Consider the following 12,298-nt stretch of genomic DNA (forward strand, 5'->3'; position numbering starts at 1 on the left):
GGTAATTTAGAGATACTAACTCATTGGGTGCCAGTGAGTATTTGAATTTGTTTTTCTTTTTGCCTTACCCTTTCCACGAAATCTCGTGGAAAACATTTCAAGTAGCTTTCGTGTAATCCTTTAACCAAATAGCGATGAGTGATTGGTGAGAATGCACACATTAGTGAGTCAAGCACAGTCCCAGTAGCAGCAGGTGTTGTGGTATGCAGACACTTTTAGGCCCGCCCCCAAATTTGCCATCATGCTATAAAACTGGCCAGACCACTTGTCAGTCATCATAATTGCCTCATTACACTCATGAGATTCAGTCACACAAGGACAGACAATTTGACAGAAGACATGTATACCTGCGGCAATACAGCGTCCCTCCCTTTACATGTGTCTCACTCGACCTCTCCGCCTTTTAACTCTCTGTGAGTGCTGTTGTTTGATGGGAGCTATGTTACCTGTCTCATTAGTGTGAAAAGCCCAACCTCCCATTTATTATGGGGATACTGTGCAAAGCAACTCCGGTCCAACATCAACTTGGACCTGCAAAAATATTTTGGTGGCATATTTTTGATTAAAAGAAATAAATAAATGTCCTTCAACTGCAGCAACATAGACAAAAAGTTATCAAGAATTGCCATAAAATTCACAAGAAAAGTCCTGGAAATACCTCAAAATCAACAGAAAGTGGCCCATAATCAACAGAAACTGATCTGGGGATGAACCAGAAAAAGACTTAGAAATGCCCTAAAATCAACAGGAAGTGACCTGGAAATTCTTTCAAACCAGCAGACAGTCACCCAGAATCGCCAGGAAGTGACCATAAATGCCCCAAAATCAACAGGAAGTGACCCGCTGGAGTTCAACTAACAGAGCATGGCATCTCCGCTCATTTTCCACACTAATTGCTCAAAATCTTACCAGGATCAGGATTCAATTTATTTATTTCAGGGCTGTCAAACGTTTAAAATTTTTAACCGAGTTAATCATAGCTTAAAAATTAATTAATCGTAATTAATTGCAATTCAAACCATCTCTAAAATATGCCATATTTTTGTGTAAATTATTGTTGGAATGGAAAGATAAGACACAAGACGGATACATACATTGAACATACTGTACATAAGTACTGTATTTGTTATTATAACAATAAATCCACTAGATGGCGTTGACATTATTAACATTCTTTCTGTTAAAGGGATTCACGGATAGAAAGACTTTTGTAGTTCTTAAAAGATAAATATTAGTACAAGTTATAGTAATTTGATATCAAAACCCCTCTTAATGTTTTTGTTTTAATAAAATTTGTAAAATTTTCAATCAAAAAATAAACTAGTAGCTTGCCATTGTTGGGCTCCCTGCCGTTCTTCCACAGTGTCTTTAACTACGTAAGGTTGTGATTGAAATACACCACAAGAGTTTTCAATTACTTAGAAATCAAGCCAATGAGTGTGTTTTGTCCCTCGACTGACGCCGTAGTTCCCTGTTTACTGGTCCATCCACGATCATTTGTGTGCTGACTTCACTATGTATGAGACCTCTGATAGTTTGTAAATTGTGACTAAATATTGCCATCCAGTGTATTTGTTGAGCTAAACGAAATGTTTGTATAGAGTTTGACCAAAGTCTGAGTAAGTTTCATGTGTATTTTGCATAGCTATTTTGATTGGGAATGCCAGTTCTCTTTGCATTGAGCACTTTTCTTTTTGTGAACATTATTTTTTTTGAGAGATAGGAATATTATTTTTGTTGTGCTTTCACTAATTACACTTTTGTTTGTTGTGATGTAGTTGCCGAAGCTTATGCCAATAAACGGCGCGGTCCAATGAACGCCTGTGTCCACTCGCCTTTTTCTGCCTCCTCGCTCTCAATGTGCAAAAAATGGCGTCATTGTAATTTGTTTGAGGCAGTGGATGAGCGGGTCATTCCATGCATGCGTTAAATGCGTCAAATATTTTAATGTGATTAATTGAAAAATAAATAAATAAATACTGCCCATTAATGTGACAAAATTTGACAGCACTAATTTATTTATTTAGTTTTCAGCGTGACAGTGCAGATTACTAAACATAACAATGTAAATGTACCCAAATTAGCCAAAAGGTTAATTTTCATCAGTAGCTCCATACCTGAAAAAAAAAAAAAAAATCACAATACTAAAATTACACTTGACAGGACTTAAAACGTTAGTTTGAACTCAGAAATTTAAGTTTACAATATTAATTTTATACTCTGAGTTAGGAATATTCAAAATAACAAGTTACTTTACAGAACCTAAGAATTTGAGTTGTCTACTTAAAATCTGAATTTAGGACAATTTATTGGATTTTTTTTTTTTACAGTGCGTTATTTACTTATATTTACTTATAATACTTATACAGTATAATAAAAATTAATATAATTGTATTTTTATTTAAATTGTGTGTTTGTGAAGCCCTTTAGGATCTTTTTGATGCGTTAGGGTGAAATGAATACATTTGAATTGACTTGTATCAAAGCCAAGCGTACACATAAGAAGGGTTTCTTTCCTCAGGGCCATAGGCGGAGATTGACTTTTGTGGCAGAGGGGGCAAAACATTTTGATGACCCCGAAACGCAGTGTCAACAATAAAATTAACTTACAAGATATATGCTCGGATAATAGCTTAGCTCATGCTCATACATACTGGCATCCCAGCTGTGTATATGTGCGTACGGGGCTGAGCGCGTGCATTTGTCTGTCTTACCTAGTGGAGAAGTAGACGCCGCATCCTTTTTGACTGAATATTCCAGCCAGAATCTTTCCTCAGGTGGTTTTGGCTAAGCAAAGCAAATGGCTGCCTCTAAGGTGCTACTCACATGATGAGTTCGAAAAATAATTTTGACCCATTATAAACATATTTTTTTGTTCATTTCATTCATTTTTGTTGTTTGTTGTATTCCATTACAACTTTTATAAACAACATTTTACCAGCAAAGTCTTAATTTTAATATGCCCCTTTTCCCAACCCCCCCGTCCCCCTTAATCTCAGCGTATGCTCAGGGCCTGGACAGCTTTTTATCACGAATAGAAAAAGTAAATGAAAAACAATAAAAAAAGAAAAATTATTTAGAAAAAAAATAGAACAATATTTCCCCCACAAAAAGTAGAAGCAAATCAATAACAGAATTGGAACAGGAACCTATTAATTGCATTTCAAGTCATTCTAATAGGAGTAGTATATTATTCCAATAGTATTACAACTCCAATAGGAGTCATAATACGGGTAAACTTTGCTTTTTACAATAGAACTCATAAGTCTGTGCATTTCTTTTAGTACACATCAAATTGTTGTTGGAACTGGATCCTCTGTGATATTGTAGAAGTCGGCGGACGTGTGTTTACTTTAATATTATCTGTAATTGAATACACCAACTAGCTTGAACCATCTCTATTGAGTATGCATGCTATTTGTTTTGATAAAAGCATCTCCTTTGTCTCAGCATCTTGTAATACGAGACCCCTAACTCAAAAATGTTTGTAATGTCTTGTGATTAAATAGAATGTTTTTGCGTTAATTCAATGGTGCATAATCCTTGAACAACAAGGGCCAGAATAATACAGATTTACGAATACAAAGAGCTGCAAAATTGAGGCTGTTCTTTGCAGAGGATAAACAAAATATGTCAGGGATTTTTCTGGCCAACAATTTAATTTATGCATTTGTTTTTTTTTAACTAATTAATCGAACTGGAGGGGAGCAATCATTCACCCTTCCCAGTCATAATGGATTCACAGCAACTCCCAGTATGAATTGGGTGGCTATCACTGTCAGGTAAGGTTAATTTTGGGTGACTTCCCTGTTATTTTTAGGGTACTTTCACGTCACTCTCTGTCAATTTTGAGCCATTTCCTGTACATTTTGGGGCATTCCAGGGACACTTCCCGTACATTTCTGGATAATTTCCCGTTTAAGAAAAGCGGCATGGAAAATGAATGAATGAATGAATGATTTTAGGAAATATCTGGATACTTCCTGCTCACTTTCTGTTCATTTAAGGGACTTTCTAAGTCCCTTCCTTTCGATTCCAAATTACATTTTGTTGGTTTTAAAGCACTTACAAGCCACAGATCATGTCTAATGGACACAATGGCAGCCAATTAAATAACAAGGAAGTGACTCAAAAATGCCGCAGAATTAACAGCAAGCGAGTTAGAAAAAAAAAAAATCTACAGGAAGTGACCCATCAAACGATCGCTGCCAGGGCCTTCCAGTTGAAATGGATTGGGCTTCTACCCCAACTCGATATGAAATTCAACTTATGAGTCATCAAAAGTTCACTTTCAGATCAATTCTGATTCTCCTTTTGCATTTACGAGCCTCTCCAGGGTGCCACGCCGAGGTGTGAATGCTAACACGGCCCAATCCATATGCCGCAGGGAAAAAACAATCCATGCTAATCTGCCGCCACAGACAGGAGTCCAGTTAGGCCAATCAGTGGAGGAATCATCAGGAACGGCAGGGGTTCGCGGAAGCCCAGATCGGGGCGCCTGATTGCAGCACGGGTGATTTGCAGCTCCAGAACAATGATGGCTGCCGGGTTTAGCGCGGCATAAACTCACCTGGCACTTGCAAAGGAACAATCTATGGGACCTACCTGTTTTCGTTCATTTTTTTCCTCTAATTTATGAAGTGTTTCCGGCCTGGAGCTCAACAACCTACAGATAGTCCATGGGTTACAAACGAGTTCCGTTCCTAAGCTGGCGACGTAACCTGAATTTCCACGAAAGTCGGAGTTAACACTTTAAGTACTCCTAAATACCCACCAAATCTTAAAATACCTACACAAAAACATGTATTATCATTGTACTGTCCACTCCAAGATGTTGGATCCTAGCTAGACAGTGAGTTAAGCTCCAAAATGATGATGTCAGACAGCCATGTGATTTGCTTACTTTATTCAGCAGCTCATGACATCAAAACTTGCAGAATTAAACTAAAATATACATTAAATTATATCAGTTTCATCTTTAACTAGAAACTGCAATTTCTGGAGAAATTACTCTGGGACTTTGCTCTGTGGTGATACAGATCTTGATACAGGTTGGCTTGGGGAAATTTTGGGGACAATATCAGGTCACTTCCTTTTGATTTGGGGACATATTTCTTTTTTTTTTTTTTGCCATTAAAAATGAATGGGAAAAAATTTGGACGTCCATGGACGTCAATGGCAGGACCCTCCATAAGCGTCAATGGAATCAGGGACATTTGTGGGACACGTCATATTGATATCTGGTCATTTCCTGTTGATCTGATTTGATTTTTTTGACTTTGAAAATGAATGGGAACAATTTTGCACGTCAATGGTATCGACTTACATAGGCGTCAATGGAATCCAAGTACATTAGCATTAATAGAATGATTTGGGGACATTTTTTTTTTTGCCATTGAAAATGAATGGGAAAAAATTTGGACGTCCATGGACGTCAATGGCAGCACCCTCCATAAGTGTCAATGGATTCGGGGACAATTGGGGACACGTCCTTTTAATACCTGGTCATTTCCTGTTGATTTGGGGACATTTTTTTTTTTACCCACTGAAAATGAATGAGAAACAATTTGGACGTCCATGGACGTCAATGGCAGCAACCTCCATAAGCGTTAATGGATTCGGGGACATTTGGGGGACACGTCCTGTTGATATCTGGTCATTTCCTGTTGATTTGGGGATTTTTTTTTTTTTTTACCCATTGAAAATGAATTGGAAAAAATTTGGACGTGCATGGCCGTCGATGGCATCGATTCACAGATGCGTCAGTGGAATCCAAGTACATTAGCATTAATAGATTTGACATACATGGCCGTCAATGGCAGCAATGCAATGTAAATTCTATCGGAAATCCCATTGAAAGTGAATAGGACATTTCCCATTAAAATGAATGGGCAAGTTTTTGGCAAATATCCGGGGAACCGCAAATTTTTCTTCAAGTTCTGTATACAACTTTTATACCCCTCACCGTCCCGGAATTTTTTATACCTAAATTATGTAATTTGGTCAAAAATTGTAGGACTAGATACATTTTGAAATATGATTAAAAAAAAAAAAAATTCAGAAAATTGCTGTTTGCGGCGCAACGGAACATTTTTCGGGGCCGTTTGAAAACTTCCCTGCGTCGCGCAAAAATTCCGGACGTGTCGATATTCGAACGGTGCCAATCGGTAAGTGGTTTGAAATCCCATTAAAAAAAAAACAACTGAATAACACTATCTGGGTCTTTTTTAAAAGACCCAGATCATGACAGCAAATCAAAATTGGCATTTATGACTAGCTGCTGATACAGAAATAACAATCCACACAAACGAATAGCATGCATCAATTGGCGTCCGCACATCATCACACTCGCCTCAAGTATTTAACCACAATTGAAAACGCACAATAAACAGTACAAAAGATGTTATACACAGGTGCTGCCTCTGTGAATGCTTCACAAGCAACAAATGAGCGCGCAGGCTTGCAGCTGTAGTCTTTGTGCTCTCTCTCACTCGGCTGCGCGACTTCTTTGTGGGATCAAACGCGCGCTTCCTCATGTGTGCACGTCTGCTCTTTTTTGTGTGCGCAAATACTGTACATTCTCCTTCATGTGTACATGTGCTCTTACTCATGTTTGGAAGCACTACCTGCTCTATGCTTTCAGTGCTAAAATAAAAGTATGCATCACAAAACAAAAATCAACACCAAAAAAAAAAAAAAAGACGAGAGACAAAATGGCGGACGAGACGTAAACTCGAAATCATGAAAGTCGTACATCGTAAAAATTTGGGATGGTAGAATAGAGTTAGTTGATACGCGACTGGTTGTCGCACTTCACCACCAGAGGGTGACATTATCAAAATTGTGCTAATAAAAAAATCTACAGTGGGGAGAACAAGTATTTGATACACTGCCAATGGGTTTTCACCAGAGTCCTCACAAATTCAAGGAAACTTGATCCGTCATGAAATCACTGCACTGGCTTCCGGTGAGTCAAAGGATAAACTATAAAATCTTAATGCTGGTGTACAAAACACATAATGGCCTTGGACCGAAATAAATACTGGATTTTACTTGATCCCAATGAAACATCCAGACACCTTAGGTTCTCTAGAACCAGTCTGCTGTTTGTTCCAAGAACAAGAACTAAGCAGGGTGAGGTGGCATTCAGTTATTACACTCCTTACCTCTAGAACAAATTACTGTAATTTTCGCACTATAAGGCGCACCTGACTATAAGCCGTCACCCACTAAATGTGACACGAAAACGACAGTTGTTCATAGATAAGCCACACTGGACTATAAGCCACAGCTATGGGATATTTACACCAAAAGATATTAACCGGTAACACTTTATTTGACAGCGGCATCATACCACTGTCGTAAGACCAAATGAACCACCGTGAAGTTTTGAATCAATTGGCTGCAAAGAATTGCTTCAAGAAGCTTCATTCTGCCATGACTGTCCCCTTGGGAGAGAAAGTCAACCTCTGCTGCCACCTGCTGTAAACACTGTTGTCCAACATGCCTCCTAGCATTCATTGCAACGCTAGAGATGTAAATAGCACAGAATATGACATTTGAGTTCAGTTTCAGTTGTTTCATTAATTGCTAGTTATGGTATTTGGTAAGACTATATGACAGTGGCGTCATAAGACTGTCATTAGACAATCCTAATTATGACATGACACTGTCATGAGCATTAAAGAATGCTTATGACCGATGTCATTTAGTGTTATCCAGAAAATTCTCACACTTTTGAATGGATGTAAAAGATCCTAGCTGTACATCAATGGAGTTAGTAACATAATTTCATAATTTCAACACTTCATGACATCTGCCATAAGCGTTCAGTAATGCTCATGATAGTGTCATGTCATACATATGACAGTCTTTTGACAGTCTTATAACCCCACTGTCAAATAAAGTGCCAAATAGCATAGCTAGCAATTTAAAAAATAACTGGAACAGTACCTGAATAAATAATTAGCACAGGATATGAATTCTGATTGTTATTTACATCTGTAGCGCTGCAATGCATGCTAGGAGGGATGTGTTGCCTATTAACCCAACTAAATCAACAAATAAGCCGCACTGGACTATAAGCTGCAGGATTCAAAATGAAGGAAAAAAGTAGCGGCTTATAGTCTTAAAATTACGGTACGTAAAGATCTGAGGTGTACTCAAACAGTTAGCTCCTTCAAATCGGGCTAACAGGGCTATTGTTTATGACAGCATATTGAAAACTGTTCAAATATCCAATTGTATGACTTTTGCTTTTCATCAATTAATTTGGTTTTATTTTATATTTCCTGTTTAAATTGTTTTTGTTTTCAGTTCACTTACTGATTCAATGTGACTTTTATCTTAATCGCTGCCATAATTTCTACCGTAATTTTTAGACTATAAGGCGCACCTGACTAAAAGCTGCTACCCACCAAATTTGACATAAAAACGGCATTTGTTCATAGATAAGCTGCACTGGACTGTAAGCCGCAGCTGTCCTGATTGTATTATGGGATATTTACACCAAAACATGTTAATCGGTACTACTTTATTTGACAGCGGCATCATAAGACCAAATGAACCACCATGAAGCTTTGAACCAATTGGCTGCAAAGCTTTTCATTGTTTCAAGAAGCTTCATGTGGTCATCACTGCTCCTTGGGGGGGGACGCAGTCAACCTCTGCTGCGATCTGCTGTCAACATTGTTGTCTTCCAACTCCTCCTAGTATGCATTGCAGCGTTACAGATGTAAATAACAATCAAAATTCATGTTCTGAGCATTTTTTTTCAGTTCCTTTTACAGTTGTTTCCTTAATTGCTATTTATGGTATCTTCTAACACCACTATAATTATGGAACTACACTGCTATGAGCATTAATGAATGCTTGTGACAGATGTCATTTTATGTCACACGCCAAATTATCTCACTTTTGAATGGATGTAAAGCGCAAAGCTTAACATAAATGGAGTGAGAGACATAATTTGCCGGATGACACTTCATGACATCTGTCATATGCATTCGTCAATGCCCATGATTGTGTCATGAGATAATTATGACGGTCTCATTGCACTCTTATGACGCCGCTGTCAAATAAAGTGTTGCCTATTAACAAATAAATCAACAAATAAGCCATACTGGAGTATAAACTGCAGCATTCAAAATGAGGGAAAAAAGTAGCGTCTTATAGTCCAAAAATTAAAGTACTTGTGATCAACTAGCCAACTCATTCAAATTCACAGCGGGAGACGATTGGAAGACACTTTATTGTGAAATAAATGTGATCAGTAAATTACTGTTCAAAGACTCGTTAACTCATTTGCTCCCAAAAACGTATAAATACGTTCTATTTTTAATTGTTTCAGTGTCCCAAGACGTATTTATACGTGTTTTATGTTTTTTTTGTTTTTTTTTTTAACAAGAGACATCTCTTGGTTCTGATTCAACTTAGCTCCAAAGCACAAAGCTGAAAATCCATTTTAAAGCAATAAAAGTGGCCACCGGGGGGCAGTAGCGCATTTGGTAAGATCTCCAACCCGATTCAACGGAACGAACGGCTGGCCACACAGCCGGCGGAAGACGACCAAATGGACGTCCAGGATGCCGAGCACAACAACCGGGACGATGCCCCAGATGCCAGGCGCTGGACAACCGAGTAGAACGACCGGGACCACCAGTGCAGCGGACGATGCCGTTGAGTCCGCACTGGAAAGACTTTTAAAAATCCATCTTTATGAGACAGGCGGCGATGAGGGAAAAGTTTACCCCTGCTGTTGCGGCCACAACAGCGTAATCTCTCAGTTATGTGTAAATAAATTGTTATTTTGCTATCAAAAGCTCTATTTCTCTTGTTGTTTATGTTATTTTGTAAAAGGAAAACATTATTCAGATGTTTGGGATGTAACTAAAGCAAAAAATGGCTGTGTTAAAGTCAAAGTTATGTTTGAAATGTATGCGTTTACAAAAAACTCCATTTCTGTTTTTTTCATCAAAAATTAGAAAATTGCTCAAACTAACCTATTTTCTAATGCTGATTTCTAAAGAATGGAAAAATATATGAACTAACTTTTTTTTCCTGCTGAAAGAGGAGAGTCTAATCTTTCTTTTGGTGGGTTCCATGTTTATATAGCAATAGAACAGAATTTTCTGTGGGCCATGCAAATCCAGTCAAAATCCAGTAAAACGGCCGGGAGCGAAGGGGGTTGCATCCGTGAAAATGGCTGGTGGTGAATGAGTTAATATGAAGATTCATAAACTTTAAAATTGTGACAACCAACTCTGTTACCCCCTTGAGTATGATCCCTTCCTGGTAAGGGACCTACGCTGTTACTTCCTCTTAATGAAGCTACATCTCCATCCAATTGAATCTTTGAAGGGTCACTTTGAAGTGAACTTTGAACCTTTGCGCTTCCATCTCTCTTCCCAAATGATGATCAAAGGGGGGACGCTGTAAAGAAAGCCTCCGACGATATGCCCACTTAACATGTGAACTCCCCCTCCCTTTCAATTCATGCTCACCTCTTTCCCGTGGTATTAACATACGGTGCTGCGGGGCGCAAGCTAGCTTCATAGGAAGTGGCTTGCTGTGTTGTTTAGGTTCAAATGCGGAGGGTCAAATGCAAGGCTCGGGGGTATGTTTAGGTGAAAACCTGGCAGGCTCGGACCAAACACCCCTCCAATTCCCTGTAAAGTCAAATCGTTTATTTTTGTAATAGTAGGGATACTTTGCAAAGCAAGCAAGTCCCAATCATTTCCAATGGAAAAAACATAAAATTTTAAATTTTGAAAAATGCTAGTTGTCCTACAATTTTTGAGCCAAAATCCATGCATAAAAAAAATCACAAAATTGAGGTGCTCAAAAGTTATCAGGCAGTTTTTGGCAAAAACTTCCCTATACATTTTCAATGGTCCCATTCATTTCCAATGGCATGTTCAGCTTCCACAAAAACATGTCCATTCACTCCAATTGTTTTTCAATTTGGACCTGCAAAAAATCTCCATTGGTAGTCATTATTTTTGACAAATGAATGAGTGAATTCTCTTAATTACCCCCAAATTAATAGAAGTGAGCCAAAATATCCAGGAAATGACCTGGGAACGACTCAGAATCATCAAAAAGTGACCAGGAAACAGTGTGTGACCGATATACTGTATGTCCTAAAATTAACAGAAAATGTACAGGCATTGACCCTTAAGTAGCGTAAAATTAACAAGGTAGTGATCCAAAATTAACTCATTGCTCGCCATTGACAACTATAGACTTTCAATTCGTATAGAGTAAACTGGGAAGACTGGCTGGGAATACTCATCTTTTAGTGCCATTGACATTAGACATCCAATCCAAATTGACTGGGAGGGGGCGAATGAACAAACATTCATAACTCCCACCAAAATGTGTCCATTCCCTCCTACTGATTTTTAATTCAGACCTGAAAAAACATCTTTTATATTACTTTATTATACGTATTTGAAAAATACTACCCTCTTATTGGCCAAAAATTAACAGGATGGGACCCAATATGTACATGAAGTGACCTGCGAATGCCCCAAAAGTCTTCAAAAAATGACCCAAAATCAACAGAAAGTGGCCTCTGAGTGTCCCAAAATGAGCAGGAAGTGACCCAAAATCATCAGGAAGCAACCAGAAATGCCCCACAATCTAAAGTAGGTGACCTGGAAATAGACCTATGCTGCCATTTTTGTCAAACTCACATAATTCACACATCAAAATAATCACGAAATCAAGGCACACAAAAGTCATTAGCCAATTTTTTAAATGTACAAATCCGTTAAAATGGCACGCCAGATTGATTGTTACATATATCCGCTATCAATATACTTCATAGAGCAATCTGGGGACTGGGGAAAGTGACCTACCTCCATAACTCTTTGCATTCTGCCATTGTATTCAAGCACATACCGTAATTTTTACACTATAAGGCGCACCTGACTATAAGGCGCCACCAACCAAATTTTGCACGAAAATTCATAGATAAGCAACACTGGACTATGAGCCGCAGCTGTTCTCACCAAAAGATCTTAAACGGTAACACTTTATTTGACAGCGGCATCATATGACAGTCATAAGACCAAATGAACCACCATGAAACTTTAAACCAATTGGCTGCAAAGCTTCATTGCTTCAAGAAGCTTCATTCGCTCCCTTGGGGGAGATAGTCAACCTCTGCTGCCACCTGCTGTCAACACTGTTGTCTTCCAACATGCCTCCTAGCATGCATTGCAACGGTACAGATGTAGATAACAATCAAAATTCATGTTCCGTGATAATTATCTCTTCAGTTACTGTTCAAGTT

This window comes from Corythoichthys intestinalis, chromosome 11, assembly GCF_030265065.1.
Source record: "Corythoichthys intestinalis isolate RoL2023-P3 chromosome 11, ASM3026506v1, whole genome shotgun sequence".
In the NCBI taxonomy this organism is placed as follows: Eukaryota; Metazoa; Chordata; class Actinopteri; order Syngnathiformes; family Syngnathidae; genus Corythoichthys; species Corythoichthys intestinalis.